The following is a 15,211-nucleotide window of genomic DNA, read 5'->3' on the forward strand; positions in this document are numbered from 1 at the left end:
TGCAGCATTTAAAATGTGCGTAAATGACAACTTCTGTTTTATCCTTGGCTTCCTTGTGCAGGCCACGAGCAGAATATTTTTGTCCTCTCTGCTTGCTGTGTTCTCGGCATATGGGGTTGTTTAGCGTGACGGTATTAACGTGACATCCATTTCTTTTGTCTGGGCTCGAGCACGGAGCCTAATTATAGTTCGTATGCCTCATATGTTTTCTTGCAAGCATTTAATGGCTGCACATTTTTTTTTTCTGCTGGTTGTTGTAGAGTGAACAGGCTACGTTGCAATGCACAAGTTGCTGTCATTGTATCTTAATGAGCCCATTCATCCGACTCGTGATTTCTTAATTCGCCCTTTTACACGTGTAGCATCCAAAATCTGCATTGAAAGGGAAGCTGCATTTGCTGCTTCCTTTCATTATGCTTACGTGCAGAACTGGTCGCAGCTGTTCAGAAAACGACGGGATAGCATCAGAGGGTGAATAAGATACCCCACCTCCTTTGAATACTAGATTTCTTCCTTATGGTTCGTCGTTGTTAAATCTTGCCCTCCTTCCATTAGGGCTGTTTTTCTACTCTTAATCCTTAATGAAAATTAAAGGAACTCATCGTAATTCTAGTTACCATTCCTGTTCCCAGAAAAACTGCTCTACGTATAAGGTCATTAGATTAACAGCGAAATTGGACCTGACATTTTTTTCTGTTTCGAGCGCTTCCAGCTTGGACTTGACCATGTTGAGGCTTCTGTGCATGTCGTTTTCTCCGCCGTTCTTCCAGGGAATCGCAGGTCCCTTGAAAACGGTGGTTTATATATTCCTGGTGCATTATAATGGTCCAGGCTGTCCAACAAATAGCGCACAATGCAGAAATGGCAGGGGAAAACGAAGAAAAACAAAAGAAGCGCTCAATTTGAACCGCGATTCCAATTTTACGAGGCTGTAGCGGCAGTTTCTGGATTTACGAAACAAAACTTCACAACGGGCTCACTAGAACCAACCACGCAGTTAGAAGCACGCAGGAGGGATTGGGGGTTTCGTCATTTTATAAAGTTAGGAGAGGCTTAGGCACCGCCTAAGAGCTCACGCGCGAGAGCGTGCGTGTTCCTTTTTTTCAGGTACAACATACTGCACCACTATTCGCTATATCCAGTGTTTTTGTTTATGCATATTTTCAGCAACGGCATACTACACCGTATTTGGTTGAGACATACGATAAATCTTTGTTATAACCGGTGCTTCGTGTTTTCAGTCACGAGATGTTACACCACTCGTTGTTTTATCCGGTGCTTTCGTTATATCGGTATTTTCGTTTACTACACACTACAGCAAAATTCTTGCTTGGGCTAGTTTTTTCATGGTCCTGGCGCTGGTCCTGTCGTTTGTGTTCTACTTTTGGTTCTCGTTCGTCGTGCCGTTTTAATTACATCTTCAACAACGTACTACACCGCCTTCATTATATCCGGTGCGTTCGTTATATCCGCTATATCCGTTATATTGTTATATCGTGCGTTCGTTATATTTTCGATTACTGCATACTACACAACCCTCGTTATATTCGTATTTCGGTCATGACACACTACGCCACTGTCGTTAAATCCGCAGCTTTCATTATGTCAGTATTTTTGGACACAACATACTACGCCGCCTTTGTTGTATCCGGTGCTGTCGTTATATTTGTATTGTATTTGCGGCTAAAACATACTACGGCGCATTCTTTATATCCGGTGCTATCGTTATATCCGTATTTTCGGTCACGACATACTACAGCACTCTTCGTTATAACCGGTGCTTTCGTTGCAATTAGCAGAGAAACATCACTGCAGCTGCACGCTACTCTATTCACATCGCAGATTCAGGACCGTTTGCTTCGTGCCGGCACATCTGTCCACTGGTATCGCTAAGCCGTATTAATGAATGCGCATAGAACTGCTCATGTGGTTCGGCAATATCTGTCCGTGCAGTTTTTAAGGCGAGCGCCTTTAATGCCTCATACTGTCGTTAGCAGACGCTGTCGGCAGCCGTGTCGACAGACGCGTCGGCAGATTTGTCCGCCTTTCGGCGTCACTGCTTGAAAAGAAACTGCGCCGAGGGTGGGAATCCAACCAGGGCCTTTGGCATTTGAAGCGGAGACGCTATCACTCCGCCACGAAGGCTGACGGTTCGAGCATGAATAAAGGCGCATCTAGTGAATGCATGGGTTTCATAAATAAAATAAAAGGAATAAAGTGAAGGAAATAAAAAAATAAAAAATAAAATTAAGAAAATATACAAAAATAAAAACAAAATAAAGGTAAGATGAAATAAAAATAAAAACAATAAAAATATGAAAATGAGCAAAAATAAAAAATATGAAAAATATAAATAATAAAACTAAACAGTGCGCCAGGAAATGCTTTCGCCTTGCAGCACTTTAGAGAGCCAAAGTGCCCCCTGAATTATTTTTTAAGCATTCGTACCAGCGTCATCTCGCACCACTCCTGACAATTTGTTGATGATAGCACAATGAATTGTTATTCGATATCGCCTCATACGCATCATACAACGCCTCCATAGTTTTTCCGACACGATTCTGCGGGCTTCCATTGAATCCTATGTCATGGCAAAGGCTTTTCGACCGAAAAAGCTGTATGCGTGATCGCGTTAAGTTCTGCTTATTTTGACTCTGTGGTATTATTCTCATCAGCCTAACTACGTCCACTGCAGGACTAAGGCCTCTCGTATATCCGTTCAATTAGCCATGTCGTCTGCCAGCCGTGGTAACTGACAGCGACGACAACGAAAATACACGAAAATAAGAAAAACAATTAAAGCACTAAAACGCACCACGTGTTTCCCAGAAAATAAATCTCTTTACTAGACAACACGTGATGTGTATAGTGTTTTTTTTATTTTTGTTTTTCGTGTTTTTTGTTGTTGTTGCCGCGGCTGTCCTGCTATCGCGGTTGGTTGGTTGGTTTCTTGAGGAAAGAAAATGGCGCAGTATCTGTCTCACATATCTCGGTGGACACCTGAACCGCGCCGTAACGGGAAGGGAGGAAGGTGGGAGTGAAAGAAGAAAGAGAGCCAGAGTTCTTGTGCTTGGCGCGTCTGGTGTAGGAGTTTTTAGCCATTGACTAGAAAACTATGCGGTCTTTAGATTCTACTGTGCCCATATGCGCCAGGGCTGTTAGGTCATGTGACTGTTAAATTTAAATGTAAAAAAACATTTAATAAAAAAATGCAGTTGCGAGTCAGCGCTCGTCTGTGTGTTTCATCGTTCTCTGTCTTTTCTCCGTTTCCGCTGTTTTGTACTCAAAATGAACAGATGCGAACTAGCCATTCCACTACAGTTCTTACGCTCTCCTTGTCTAGATCTTCCGTCACTACCTGCCCTAAGTAGACGTATTCTTTTATCAATTTCAGCGCTTCGCTGCCTATCATAAACTACTGCTCAGTTTCGAGACTGTTGAACATTAATTTACTTCATATTAATTTCGTACCCACCGTTCTGCTTTGCCGGAAAAGGTCTTCAGTCGTGCTCCGCAATTGGCCCTCAGAATTTAAAAAGGAAATGCCACCAGCAAATTGTAGATTACAAAAGTATTCACCTTAGGGGAGCGTAAAACAAAATGCACAATGAACAAAACGCGACATTTTTTTTTTCTCTTTGCATGTATGAAGGCGTATACACTGGTTGGTTACATTCTGGCCATTATCTGTCAGGTGACTAACGCAATGATTATAGTCTATTGTCAAGTCACTTTCCCAAAACCAGCCTTCTCCGTTGATTGACTGAATTCTATGGTTGCTCGAATTCTATTAGGGACTGCAGTAATGAATACGTTGTAAATAAGGCTAATCGGTCTGTACTTTTTCGACGCCTTCATATCTCCTTTCTTATGGATTAGGATAATATGAGTGGTCTCTCATGATTCCGGTACAGTCAAGTTTCCCTACCATAATGTCTCCACCGAACTTCAGCAAATCTTTAGATATATGTATTTATTTCAAAAACACTGCAGGCCTTACAGTAGGCTCAAGCAGGAGGGGTATAAATATTCACAAAGAAAGCCATGGATCATAAAGCAAAAGAGGTATAAAGTAACAATGTAATCAAACAAACGCGAACAAAATGCAATATTAAAATACAAGTTATAAGAATACAAATGTGACAACAACAATACAATCTATGAAAATACAAAATGCAAGAAGACTGCAATATAACTATGAGAAAAACGCGTTAAAAATCAATTGCATCAAGCCCTGTTGAGCCCTGTTGAGAAAGTTTGGTGGCAACTTGTTCCAATCATCTGTAGCCCGGGGAAAAATGAGTACGTATTGTTGAGTACTTATTGTTTAGCTTCGACAGTTCAACCTGTTCTATTGTATGTGCAAGGTCACAGGCTGTCGTGGTTTAGTATCTTGTTTAGCTACTGTACCTTTTAAAAGCGGTCTATAGACAGTCTTTTGAACACTTATAGACTTCATTGCCTTCCTATAGATATTTCCTTTTCTCTGTTCGCAGTCTATAGACTACCTGCAGAGAAAAGTCTTCTAAACGTCTAAGGCCGCAAATCTTTTCATTGTCTCTAGACTTTCTATAGGACTGGTATTGCCTATAGAGTATTCTCTTGGTTTGTCTATAGACAGTCTATATACTTTATAAACCAGCCTGTGGACAGCCTATTCACTGCGTAAAATATTTTTTTAAAGGGCTGTGCCTTAGATAATTATATTTCAGAGGTCATCGTTCATATTACAATTACGATGAAATTTGTGATGAGGAGTCTCATGTGTGGGCTGTCACTCCGCTGCTGACTTGACCGCGACATCAGTGAAGCAGTTGGAAACGCAGGAAGGTGAACATTGTTCGCTCGATTAAAAAAAAATTGCCTATCGCATCCATCACAATTTTATTTGTGTAGAGGAAATGGGCAAAAATTTTTGATTTTTTTTCGTTCAGTATTTTTCCCGTTTTCCAATGCCTCGTCCAATACGTGCATGACGGATGCACATGTTGGTGGATCGCGTTTCCTGTTATTTTGTACCAGAAAATGTGACGTTCAATATGGAACGCTAAGGTATTTATGGCATTTGACGACCCGAACATGCTCCTCGTGGTCTATGACGGATGCCGTAGTTAACTTCTCCGGTTTAATTTCGGCCACTCCAATTTCCTAGACGTGCACTGATATCGCACAGCACAGTAATGTTTTTGCACTTCGCCTCAACCGTAATCCACGCGTTGTGGCCGGGATTTGATCACGCAACTTCATAACCAGCAGCTGAACGCACAGCCACGGGCTCACCACAGCTGATTTTAAATATGGAACCCGATTCTGCCCTTCCGCGATCAGACTTTCACTATATATGCTTGCCATATTTCTCTATTGGCACAGCCTTCTTTCGACCAATGTCTGGAGAGATCTATTCGATGTAATATTCAATATTAAAGGTAATGCAACACTAAAGATATCATCCGCGGTATTCATCCTTCAGCTGTACTACAAAAGATTCTTGAGGATTTTCACAATACCGGTGGTCGCATTCTGATCTTTTACAGTTGTAGCAGAAAGGCTGGTTGTCCCCGTGTGCCCAGTTGTTACGCGACTTTTGCAGGGTCCGCTTGCCCGTGCGAACTCAAGGTGTGGCCCATAGTTTACCGTGCAGATCCACTGCAGCCACGGCCATTTCAGTGTAGGAACTGCTCGAGATTGGCCACAGCAGCAAGTCAAGTAGGTCGGCAACGTGCTGTCGCATTTGCGATGATGATCATTAATCAGATACCTATACTTCTGAATCACCTAGCTGTTTCGTTTGACGCGGTGCTCATCCAACTGACGATCCCATATGTTTGAATCGTGCGGATGAGTAGACTGTCCTGGACATTATTCAGTGTGACAGGTGCTCGCGAGCAGATGCGTATGCCCTGCTAGATACAAACCCCGGTTGTACGCTGGCATTGCCCACGCAACTGGCACTGATGTTGAAACCGTCTTGACAAAGTCAGTCGTTGCTGCTGTAGGGAAGGCTCTAGCTGGTGTCCTCGATTGTATGATCAGCACATTAAGCTATGCCCTGTCAAAGGTCATCTCCGCGTAGGTTGCTTCATCTGCTTTGAGTGACTAAACCCCGTCAACAGGGCCTTGCTCTTATATAACTGTTGATTCAATACAACGACCTACCTCTCTTACATCAACGCTAGTGTTGACGAATGACACTGACACACTCCCTCTCACACTTCCGACTCTGACATAGAAATGTTATGTCCATCACAGAAGCGTAGCGCTTTGTGCTCACCGTCTAAATCTGGTCATACTCATGTCAAGACCAGAAAAAGGTTCATCACGCATCACGAAGAAATTCGATATGCTGAAAGAGGCTGTTGCCGCCTCATTTCTAAAACAATAATCTTGAAGCGATTAGCAGTCCTCCTATGGAATTTTCGCTCAATCACACCTTCCTTCCATGATTTACAGCGCAGCTCATACTTAAGCATAGTTATGCGCCCAGATTGTGAGGTCATTGGAGTTCATATGCTTGTATCGCAGTGTGCCGCTCTAACAGATGCGAATATCTACTGCCCCGCTAGCGTCCGTAGGACAGATTGTTTGGATGCTTTATACGCAATAACATCAACCTGGCTTTTGCAGGGGACTTCAGTCTCCATAATGCTAAATAGAGTTTCCGCAAAGATGTCCGTGGGCATGCACTTTGGTGTTGGATTTCCGAAAATAATGTACGCTGATACAACAGCCGCGCTTAAGTTTGATGCGGGCTCATTCTCGTGCATCGATTGATTTGACTTTAGCTGTTCATGGGGTTGGGGTATCTTCGTGGTCGCCAGTTGACTACGGTACGTCGAGCGATCGCTACTCGAAAACTTTCACTGCCACCGGTTCTACACGAAAATTCGTAAACAGGCATTATCTTCTACTTTCTTGTCATTTAGCTCGAACCGAGCCCATCGAGTTTTAACCTCTCTGTTAGAAGCCACTTAGCTTTCTGCGTTGTCGGTTAATTAAGCTGTGAAAAACAAGACCTCTTCGGACTGGTGGGATGAAGACAGCGAAGCCGCTGTCGTCAAAGGAAGGCCCCCTAGCAGAGCAGAGCGCATAACTAGTGCGTAAATATTTGGATAAATTACATATTCTTTTCAGCTTCGTTTAAAAACACTGTACATAAAGCTAGGAGGAATACAATGCAAAGTTAACAACTATTTGTCTAGCTCGGCTAGTCGGAGCGCTTTTCACAGATATATGGAACTCACAAAGCCCTTGCTTTCACTCACGTAAACCAGTCTATAGTTCCCCCCAACAAGCAATAGATAATCTGAATTGCGTAGTTCAGAGGCAGACTTCACTGAAGTAGCTCAATTTGAGCTAATTTCTATAGACAGTACTCTGCAGTCCACCGCCCCTGCCGTTGACGAAGTCACAGTTGGTATGTTGCAGGTATTAGCTCAAAACTTTACCCCGTATATCCTACGCTTTGTGAACTCGTTGTTGGAAAAAGCCTGGATTCCACTAGATTGGAAAACAGTGGAAATAATTTTATTGCTAAATGACCCGGGGAAACGATTTGATCTTGGCAGTATTCGGCCCGTTTATCTCACTTCAAGTTTTGAAAAACTTTTGGAACGGGTTTGTAGAACGTTAGGAGCAGATTCGCCTCAAGAATCACGAATCGACTCTACGTGCTTTCATTGATTCTCAGATCGGTTTCCACCGTGGCTGTCCAATTTGGTCCACATGCATACAATTGAAAAGCCAAATTAAAGTTGCAGTGCAGCAGAATGAGGTCTCAACTATAGTTAGATTGGATAATGCTAAGGCATACGAAAAGGAAACCTGCTTCGTACCTCTTAGTGAGGATAAGAGATAAGCAATTCTATTGCACTGATGGCAATTACTATTCCAGCACATACGCTCAGTCGAGGGGCGTGGCTCAAGGTTCGGTGCTCTCGCTGTTACTGTTTAACATACTCATGCGAGGTATATTGCAATCTTCGCTTCTGCTAAGGATGTTCACAAATGGTATCAGAAGTTGCAAGCATACCTCGACGCCCCAGAAGTCTGACTGCACAGTCTAAGGTCAGCTTTAAATGTAAATAAGAGTGCCCTCCTTCTTTTCGCGCCGGCATCTGCTCTTTACATCTCCTTGTATCACCACACCCCAGTCTCATAAGCTGATTCGGTAAAATACCTGAGTATTATCTACGATCCCCAGTTAGACTGGCGGCTAAACGAAATATGCTTAGAGGTGAGCGCGCCATTGACAGGTTGGCGCGAACCAGCCGCCAAAAATTCGGCATGCGTTGTGACACTTTGCTCTTTCTTTATAAATGCTATGTAAGGCCGCTTCTTGAACTTAGTTGCATTTTTTTTTTCTCGTTGTACAAGGTGCAAGCTTCTTCCTTTGATTCTTGTGAACAGACGCGCGCCTTGGACTACAAAAAACAGCAGCTAATGTTGTGCTGCTCTTGGAGGCGCGGATACCTGATTTAAACTCACGGTTTAAACTCGTCCTTGTTCTCATTTCTCTGGTCCGTCGTCTTTTGCGCTGTTTATTATGAATCCACACCAAAAAATTCAGGGGGCACTTTGTTACCCTAAAGTGCGGTGAGGCGAAAGCCTTAAGCGCGGTGTTGCTGCTCGTGTCACTGATGCGTTGTTAAGAACGCTCCCAGGGAGTCCACAGAACGCCATCGCCCGTTCGATTGTACGCCTTGCTCGTCGTTAAATTGGTTTTTGAGGAAAGGAAATTATCTGTCTCCCATATCTGGGTGGACACCTAAACCTCGCCGTGACGGGAAGGGAGGAAGATGATAGTGAACGAAGACACCGTATTCACTAGACGCGCCTTTGTTCATTCCAAACCATCGAAGGAAGGAAGGGAAAGCTTTATTTACACTAATGGTTTTTCCTGCGGTTTGGGGGCATCTTCAGAGACGTCTTGGTTCTACCCCCAGGAGCCTTCTCTGTCGAAGTCGTCCGCCTCTAATTAGTGGTCGGTTGCCTTCAGTCCAGGGCTCCGCTGGCTACTGCCGCCCGTTCAGCTCGCTGTACCAGACCTTGTTGGTCTTCACAGCGGTCGCTGGACAGCAGAGTCTCCCACTGCTCCACACTCCGGTTTTGTATTTTGTGGACCACGTGTATGTTTTGGCAGGCCCATGTGATGTGGTATAGACTAGGTTTTTCGTCGCACCAGGGACATTTGTCCGTGTATATCGTAGGGTGCATTTTGTTTAGTATATGTAGGTTTGGGAAAGAGCCTGTTTGTAATTGTCTCCAAGTGACAGCTTCCCCTCTGCTGAGAGATTTGTGCGGTGGGGGATATCGCATTCTTCTGCCTCTATAGTTTTGTAGTATGGCCGAGTATTCCCTGGGTGCTGACGCGAGTTCCGCGGTCTCGTCGGATGCTCGGAAAGTAATATATCCTCGAGCTATCCTGTCGGCCTCTTGGTTCCCTGCCACCCCCGTGTGCCCCGGTACCCACATAATTTTCTGAGATCTTCTCGTTTTGTTCTTCCTGGTTTTTAATTCTGTCGCTCGCTGCGAGGAGTATACGGAGCGCGTGACGACCTATCCTGCCATTCATGTAATTTCGGCATGCTCTTTGACAGTCCGTGAGTATTATTAGTGACCGCCCGGTTCTATAGCCCTCCGCCACCGCTAGAGCAACGGCTGCTTCCTCGGACTCTGCAGCTGTGCAGCCTCGGAGAGACGCGCTGGTCATTTCGCGTAAAGACGAATCGACCACCGCCGCTACAGCGATTTTGGTATCTCCTCCTCTCCAAGACGCGTCTGTATACACGGTCGTGGCTTGAGGAGCGTATGTTTTCTCAATGAATTCGGCCCTCGCTTCTCTTCTGCCTCGATGGAGGGTGGGATCCATGTTTTTTGGTATTGGCGCTACCTTGAGGGTCTTGCGAAGCTCGTCTTGGATCGTTGCCGTCTTCGACATTTCTCGCATCTGCTCGCGGTATCCGAGCCTCTGCAGGAGCGCTCTTCCAGTCGTTGTTTGCAATAGCCTGAGTTTTTGCGACTCAAGCTGCGCCTCTCGTAGCTCCTAAAAGTTGTTATGTAATCCCAGGGCCATGAGTTTTTCTGTAGACGTGTTGCGTGGTAGTCGGAGCGCTGTCTTATACGCTTTGCGTAGCAGGGCATCCGCTTGTTGTATTTCGTTTTTGTTGAGGCACTGGTAGGGTAGGCTGTACGTGATTCGACTAACTACTAGGCTTCTAACTAGTTTTAGTGTGTCCTCTTCACGCATGCCATGTCGCCTGTTGGTGATGCGGGTGATCATGCGTGCGACTTGTAGCGTTGTTGTTTTCAGCAGGGTAAAAGTGTGAGTACTGCGCTGGTTGGATTGAACCCACATGCCCAAAATTCTTATTGTTGTCTTTTCGGGTATGGGTGTCCCTTCTAGGTAGACGTTGAGTTTTAGGTCCTCGTTGGTTGGGGCCGTCCGGTTTTGCTTACCTCTCCAGACTCCCAGAAGTTCCGATTTCTCAGACGAGCATGCGAGTCCTCTTTCTGCGAGGTATTGCTCTACACAAGAGGCCGCTTGCTGTAGCCTTTCTTCCTTCTCTCCGAGAGAGCCCGTGTTTGTCCAGACTGTTATATCGTCAGCATACGTTGCATGCCTGATGCTTTCGATGTTCTCTAGTTTTCGAGCTAGGCCTATCATAGCTATGTTGAAGAGTAGGGGTGAGATAACTGACCCTTGGGGTGTTCCCTTGTTTGGAGTCCGAATTTTGTCCGATCTAAGGTCTCCTATGCCGATGGTGGCAGTTCTATCGGACAGGAAGGCTTTGACGAAGCCGTGGATTCTGCGTCCGCAATCCAGGTTGTCTAGACCCATAAGGATCACTTCGTGGCTGACGTCTCGAATTCCCCCTTGATGTCCAGGGCCATTATGACATTTTCTCCCGTCCGAGGTACGTTTCGCAGGACATCTTCTTGTATTTCGAGGAGAACGTCCTCCGTCGAGAGCTTCGCTCTAAAGCCGAACATGGTATGTGGTACACAGTCGTTATCTTCCATGCAATTTTGCAGTCTTAAAGTTACAACCCATTCGTAAAGCTTGCCAAGGCACGACGTGAGTGATATGGGCCTGAGGTTTTCAATTTGTAGCTTTTTACCAGGTTTAGGTATCATTATTACTTCGGCGTGTTTCCAATCTTCGGGAACCGTCTCCGCCTCCCAATGTTTGTTAAGAAAGCTGACGAGCTCTTGTATGAGGTCGTCGCTCAGGTTGCGGATTAGGGCGTTGTCGATTCTGTCCGCTCCGGGTGCCGTGTTTCTGGTGGTGTTTCTTATGGCCGCGTAAACCTCTTCCACAGTTATGGGGCGGTCGAGTTTCTCGTTTTCGGCTCCTCGATACGTTCCTTGGTATCGCGGGGGATTGTGATCGCCGAAACATTTTTCTCGTGCCTTCTCCAGTAGAGCGATCTCTGATCCCTCGAAGGAGGGGATGAACCTGTGGATGGCTTTATTGTTGTCTGATTTTATATTGGTCGGATCGATTAGTGCTCTTAAGAGATTCCAGGTTCTGGCCGTGCCTAGAGTTCCCCTAAGCGAGTCGCTGAGTTGTTCCCAATTTTGTTTCGCGAGTTGCGCCGCGTATTCTTCCGCCTTTGCCGTAATTTCTGCTATCTTTAGTTTTAGTTTCCTGTTGTGTTTTTGCTTCCGCCATCTTTTGGTGAGACTGCGGCTCGCTTCCCATAGTCTGAGGAGGTGGGGGTCTACTTCGGGTGTTGCTGTCGTTCTCCTTAGACTTTTTGTGCATCGTTGTCGCGTTTCTCTCAGCATGCCGCTCCATTCCTCCAGTGAATGGATACCGCCTTCAGATTTGTTGCAAGCCCCGCGAAACGCGTTCCAGTCAGTGATTTTCGCCTGTCCAATCTGGCGTCTTATGGTGTCGGATGCTATTCGTGTCCGGAGGATAAAGTGATCGCTGCCTACATTTTCCATCATGTTTTCCCGCTGTGACTCCCTGCTCTTCCTTACTAAGGTGAGGTCCGGGCATGTGTCCGTGCTCACGCTATTCCCGATTCTCGTGGGGGTCGCAGGATCTGTGATTAGTCTGCAGCCAAAGTATTCCGCTACTTCCACTAATGTTCTTCCCTTGATGTCTTGTTTCTGGTATCCCCAACTCCTGTCCATGGCGTTGAAATCTCCTACGATGATGAGTGCATTTTCTTTGGCCAGCTTGTGCGCTCCATAAAACAGTTCGAAGAGTTTGGCTTTTCATTGTCTCTGCGGGCTGTACACGTTCAGTAAGAACGTACTGCTTCCTCTTCGCTTTTTCGGAATGAGTTCAACAAGCGCGTGTTCAATGTCGGTGTCGGCGATGGTATCGTGCCTGATGGCGGTAATGGTTTTGCTGACTAGGACGGCCGCTTTACCTTTCTTTTGACTCTCGTAAACCTCGTACCCTTGTAAGGTCGGCTTGATTCCAGTCTCTTGGAGCGCAATTACATCAGGAGGTGTCAGTTGTGTGTTTATATGTTGTTTTAAAAGGGCCTGCTTTTTGCGGTAGCCTCTGCAGTTCCATTGCCAAATATCTAAGTGTTCTTGTTCTTGCCGATACGTACTGATCATGTTTACGCGTTACTGCTGTTGCCTTCTTCGTTTGCGGAAGCTGTTAGCGCTGGACGGTTTTACGCCCTTTCCCTAATGTTTTCGGTATGTTTTTCTTTTCTAAAAGCGCTTCTGATCTCTGAGATCTGCCCTTGGAATTGTACTTGCATCTGTTGCATTTGCGATTGGATTTGCTGCATCATATCCTGCATCATCTGCTGCATCATCTGTTGCATTCGTGTTTCAAGGTCTCCTTCGTTCGATGCCTGCGGTTGTCGTTTTGGAAGGGCTCTAGTCGTGTCGAGTTCCCGCTGTTGTTCCTTTAGTGTTTTTGTGAGTTCCTCAACTTTGCGTTCGAGCTCGTTTTGTTTGATTCGAGCGAGTTCTAGCTCGCGTCTGAGCGCATCGCTGTTCGCGTCCTTCGGTTCTGTGACGCGACTGTCTTTGCTGTTTGTGTTGTTTATGTCACTACCCTTTCCTACCGAGTGCGAAGCAGTGGTAGAAGCCCAGCTCACCTTGCTGCCGCTTGTCTGGGAAAGCTTCTTCTTTTTCTTTTTCTCTTGCTTCTCCCCCTCCTGTGGGTCGGCTGGTGGTAGAGGCGGGAAGTAGTTGGACCTCGATCGGCTCCTCGATGTCTCTCCCTCTGAGCTGAGCCATCGCTTGGGTGGTCGCCCGCGTTGGTCGCTCCGTCCTCTTCCTCCTGTGGGTTTTGGCCTCGCTTTTTTCGATCTCTCTCGGCACTCCTTGGATCCGGTCCGGTGTGCCTCGCCACAGATTATGCACTTGGGTGCGCACTCATGGTCGTCGGGCGGGTTCGCAACTCCGCACAGTCCGTACACAATAATGTTCGGTGTGGGGCACACGTCGGAGCGGTGTCCTTGCTGGAAGCAGACGTAACACACTTGCCTAGCGGGGCGGTACTGGTAGCATGGTACTTCTCCGTAATATATGACAAATTTCGGCAAGACTGGGCCGTCGAACGTGAGCACTGCCGTCTTGAATTTTCCGAGCATCCTTGCCTGAAGTATGGTCACTCCTTGAGTTCTGACTCGTAAGCGTGCTTTGAGTTCTTCAGGAGGGGTACCTGGGTCTACACCGTGGATCACGCCGCGCAGGACGTCTTCCGGTGCTGCCACGTAAGCGTTTACATCATAAGTCTTTCCGTCGAATTTGAGACGGGTAATGTGCCGCACTAGCTGAGCCGTTTGCTCGTGCGGGGTGCTAACGATAATGATATTGGATCCGGTGCGAAGCCTTACAAGTAAGTCCTCGTCCTTGCATTGCTGGCCGCACTCCATGACAATGGCGCGCGCTACTTGGTGGGTGGTGAGGGACTTCACCATGAGTCCTTTCTTAGGTCGAATAATGATCTTGTAGTCGCTTCTGGGGAGTGGCGGCATTCTTCGCCTAGGCCTGCTCTGCCCCCTTGATCCATTCTTGTTGCAGCCGGTCGCATCACCCGGTAATTTTCCATCGTGAGATTTGGCGGCTGGGCCGGTTCCCGTGCCTTTGCGTTTTTTTCGCCTTTGAAGTTTTCTCTGGCGCTTGGATTGTGCAAGCTCCCAGCTGGCATCGTTGTTGTACCCGGCTGGCTTCGACGAGGAGTCGGATAGGATCTCGTCCTCACTTCCCAAGTCGGCGTCTCCGAAGTCGTCTTCATCCATCTCTTGGAAGTTGGAATTCGTTGAGAAGGACGTTTGGTGATTGTAGTGGCACATCGTTGACTTGGCTGGGCACCGCCATATGGTCCGTCGTTGAAACGGCGTCGATGCTAGGCGTCGGCGTCGTCGACAAGGTTAGCGGCCCATGCTCCCACGATGTCGAGCTGGGTGGCCCATTAGGGTTAACGGGCCGGCGCCCGCTTTATAACTTTCAAGTCCGGTAGAAAGCCGAAAACTTGTCCTACCGCTTGAAATTTCTATCCTGGGGATCCAGCACTTGATATCTTTCCGTTCCGAAGAAAATCCGGTGGCGAGAATAATTTGGTCCGGTCGAATTTGGTCAAAATGTGCGGAACCGATGCGACGCGCGTCCGCTTGCTTGAACCGCCATGTAGGAGCTCCCCCCAAACCATCGAGCTGGCATAGCGGAGTGGTTAGCATGCTCGTCTCGCACTCCGGAGACCGGGGTTCGATTTCCGAACTCAACCAATTGCCTACTCGATTTTATTTATTTATATGGCCTGACTAAAAGGATTAATTAGGCTAATTTGGTAATTAAGCAATTAACTAAACTCGGTTACACTTAGAGCATCACTATACGATCTCTTTAATTGGTTGCATGGTTACTAGCCAAAGTACAATTGGCCCCGTTTGAAATTTGCGCACTGTGACGTCACGACCGTTTCGACCAACTGAAAAGCGTGACATTTCTGTCGACAACTCCTGCTTACAACGACGAGGCATTAAAGGCTTCCGCCTTAATAGCCCAACTCAACGTTTTACATTGTTCATCTTCCGAGCCCGAGTGAAGCCAAACACTGCGGGAAGGACGCAGAGGGCAAGGAAATTAAGTTGAGGTAATGGCTGCGCTACACGAGTACAGAATGTCTCGTGCATCTGCCCTGACCTCCGGGCAGATGGGACAGTGCATATCCGTTTTCTGCATATCCTGTCTTGCAAGCAGTTTAAATCTTCTGTAGTTATAGGCCGGA

The sequence above is a fragment of the Amblyomma mixtum genome, chromosome 2, assembly GCF_055824585.1.
Source record: "Amblyomma mixtum isolate Tamu chromosome 2, ASM5582458v1, whole genome shotgun sequence".
Lineage (NCBI taxonomy): Eukaryota > Metazoa > Arthropoda > Arachnida > Ixodida > Ixodidae > Amblyomma > Amblyomma mixtum.